The sequence below is a fragment of the Cibotium barometz genome, chromosome 65 (assembly GCF_041138505.1).
Source record: "Cibotium barometz isolate CiBa-2024 chromosome 65, ASM4113850v1, whole genome shotgun sequence".
Taxonomy (NCBI): Eukaryota; Viridiplantae; Streptophyta; class Polypodiopsida; order Cyatheales; family Cibotiaceae; genus Cibotium; species Cibotium barometz.
This window is the reverse complement of record NC_141110.1, coordinates 25,921,096-25,924,460: the sequence shown is the minus strand read 5'-3', so window position 1 is coordinate 25,924,460 and position 3,365 is coordinate 25,921,096. Positions and strand designations below refer to the sequence as shown.

At 46.8% G+C, this 3,365-nt stretch overlaps 1 long non-coding RNA gene across 1 annotated transcript; it reads right to left on the bottom strand.

Moving 5' to 3' along the window:
- Positions 1-1,313: 1,313 nt before the first annotated feature.
- Positions 1,314-2,240, bottom strand: LOC147603108 (uncharacterized). The gene is made up of 2 exons (XR_015265684.1): positions 2,122-2,240; positions 1,314-1,977 (listed from the first exon to the last, which is right to left on the bottom strand). It is a non-coding gene; the product is annotated as an uncharacterized LOC147603108 (long non-coding RNA).
- Between the last annotated feature and the right edge of the window lie 1,125 nt (positions 2,241-3,365).

Below are 3,365 nucleotides of genomic sequence, written 5' to 3'. Positions count from 1 at the left end.
TTGTCTACTCCATGAGAGTGCCACTAGAGGTCCCTCCCACCCCATCTCAACACCTCTTCAAAGGGAGAGGGAGGATCTCTACTCAAGGATTTAATTGGCTAGGTCTAACTGGAGGGTAGTGGTAGGTGGGGCAGTTTGAGATAGTTCGAGGTGGAGCCACCATCCTGACTTCCAAAGCGTCACGATGCTATCTGGCACATGAGTCTAGCAAACCTTAGGAGGATACGATTTTGTTAGAGAATTGTTATTAGCACTTATCATAGCACCCCCTAATGGTAATGCCCCCTGTCCCATCAAGGAACTTTGTGAGCACTTATCATAGCACCGCTTGACGATGATGGTTCCCCCCTTGTCCCATTGGGGGACTCGGTACCTACCCCTCCATTCTAGAGACCATTGCCTCACTATGATCCCCTCTCAATTTCTAGGTCCCCCTCATACCCATTAAAGTTCCTGGGCTGACAATTCCGGCCTCGCAACCATACACCCCCTCCCTAAGTGAATCCCCTTCTACCCTCATTCCCCCTCCACTATCATCCCCCCTCCTTTGCCTCCCTCAATTTTTTCTCTGGCGTCCCTCCCTTTGGCTTCTTGTGTCTCTCCCTCCTCGTTCTTCATTGGATCCTTCTCTCCCCCCCCCCATCTGCCTTGCTAGGGCATATCCATCGACACTGGTCGATCGCCCTTGACCATGAGAGGAAGTAGCAACATTCTAATCAATGGGTGGCTCCGGCCACAAGGACTCAAGAAAGGAGTTGGGGTTCTTCTCTTCCTATTTCTCCACATTTTGATGGCAATACCTCTCCAACCCCTTATAGATACCTTCTTCATTGTGTGACATGGAGCCAAGAGTGTATAATCTAGGGCTAAAGTAGAGTGGCTTCACATGGAGGGTAAGATTCATGCCCAGGTTTTGCCCTTAGGGGGAAGGTGATTACTCTCTATCCAGACCCACGCCTAAGACTCGTCAAAAAAGGATGGATGACTATGAAATAGAGAAGTTTCTGGCCCTACTCTTCCTTTGAAGCGTCCGATCCGCAAAACAGGGAGAAAAGGGAATTAAACAGGTGAGAATATCAACGACATCTGTAGTTGAGGGAAGGTTTACCCTCAACACTCGTGCCCAGAGAGCGCCCTTTTTCCACTCCAGTTCCAGATATAAATACAAAGACTCGTTTAGATTCAACTTCTAAAATCTAAGCAATTTCGGAACTGGGGTCAAGCAGACATCTGAGGTGAAACACGTTACCACCAGAAACGTCAACCCGATGCAACAAACATGCTTGTCTAAGAACCATACACATGTACAACTCTTCACCAAAACACAGCATATGTTAATTTCTTCGACAGTCAAGCAATACCTTGCGACGATGGGATGATACAAGACTACTTTTCGCAAAATATGAGCAAACTGCAAAATCAGTGCATTTGATACTGTTCTGATCCCCTGTTTTGATCCCTATGCCGCTTAATGATAAGGATGAAACGAGTATACCCTGCAGAAGCTCTGAGTGCAAGACTGATCTCCACTGATAGAATCCAGCCTGGCCATGAAAGGCCATGGCGAGGCTTGCTTTCCGGTCAAGCCGGCCGCCTTTGACCGGAAAAACAAGCCTCCCCATAGCACTCCATAAACGATGTAATTGAAGGCAGATATTGCTCACTACGCCCTTTTTTCACCCTACATGAGTCTGTACATATCGTGATGGTTTATGGCTTCGCACCACATGAAGAGGATGTAGAGCTGATAATCACATCACTATCAGTTTATGAGTTTGTCAGCCATAGCCCCCACTGAGGGAGGGAGGACATGGATAGTTTATACTCATAATGGCACGAGCCAGATTTGCCCCATGAGGCCGTGTTAAGAGGGCAAGGGTTCAACAGCATGGAAGATGTATTGATGAAGTGTACCATGTGGCTCTAATAATCAAAAGCCCAGGTGATTGGCATCAAAGACTTGAATCTCAGGAGTCCCTTGACAGTGGTGAGCCCAATTTGCAAAATCAGCAAACCACATTTCACATGAAGCATGGACTCCAAGTGCACAGAGACCTTACACATAATATTTACCCAAAAGAACTCCTAATTACGTGACCCTAATTCACAAGAAATACTAACCTTCCTGCAAGGAAAGATGATGCCGCCGCTCACTCTCACTCAGAGAACACTTGCCTCTATTAGGGCTTCCGTTCCTTTTAGGGTTGCTTTTGGCCCGGCTGGTTTCACATGGCCCGGCCTTCTTAAATTTCGGGCGGGCAATGGAGCCGGTTAAGAGCCGCTCCACACATGTCCGCGATCCTAAACTCTTCTAATGCTTTTACAAGTGGAGATCTTCTAGCAAAAGGGGTAAAATTGCATGTCAAAAATCAAGCGGAGGTTGAGGAGAGAGAGAGATTGGGGAGTTAAGAGTGAGTTAAGTTGACTGATGCGTGCGGCGGCAATCGTGGCCTTGTGGGGCTTTGCCTCACATGTGTGAGTGCATGCCTCCGTACCTTGTGGGGGTGACGGATTGCATGCATGGAGGGCGACTGGATGCAACGTCCAAAGGAAGATGTTGGGGGTTGGTGGGGGGACTAGGGAAACGAATGTTCCAATGAGATGAAGAGAACGCGAGAGAAAGAGGACGAGGGAAGAGATCGTAAAGAAGGCTTCGTTCGAATGGGTAGCAGATAGAATAATTGCCCAAGCTCAAAGGCCTCAAACCAAAAGTGGAAAGGTATGTCTGTAGGTCTCACACCTGAGTTGGTGAGGAGCCAAGTCGGGTTGTTCTCTCTGTGTAGTGTAATTGTGTTTTGTCCTTGTAAACCTCCGTCCAAAGTTGATGGCGCCAGATGGTTGTAGGATGATGTATTTCATGGTAGGGTGGTCTCTCACGTTTTCTATTTAGGTGAAGACTTCTTTAATATTCTCTTTACAAAAGCTTGGGCTATTTCTGAGTTATTTGCTAGAGCGCCTCTGTTTATGGATCATTGGTTGATGCATGTTATCCCCTTTGATCCTTTCTTCGATGTTAATAAAAGTCTTTCTAAGGCCTATCCCGTATGGGTTGAGGTGGTAGGTTTACCTCCTTGGCTTCATCTAGCGCTGAGTGAGATAGCTAGTGTGTGCGATTGGCCCAATTTTATATCTACCAAAAGAGGATGCGAAAAATCAACAGGCTAACAATGTATGTATTTCATGGAACATAGCAATAGAGACTCCCAAGTCTGTTGAAGTGGATCTAGGCAAACTAGGTAAACTAGAGCTGATGTGTTGAAGTTCGGGCCTTTCCATGGAGCATGCTTTAAATGTGGTGGGTTTGGGCATATAGCTAGGAATTGTGTAAAGGGGGTACAGTTTAAATCAGAGGGTGAAAATAAGGA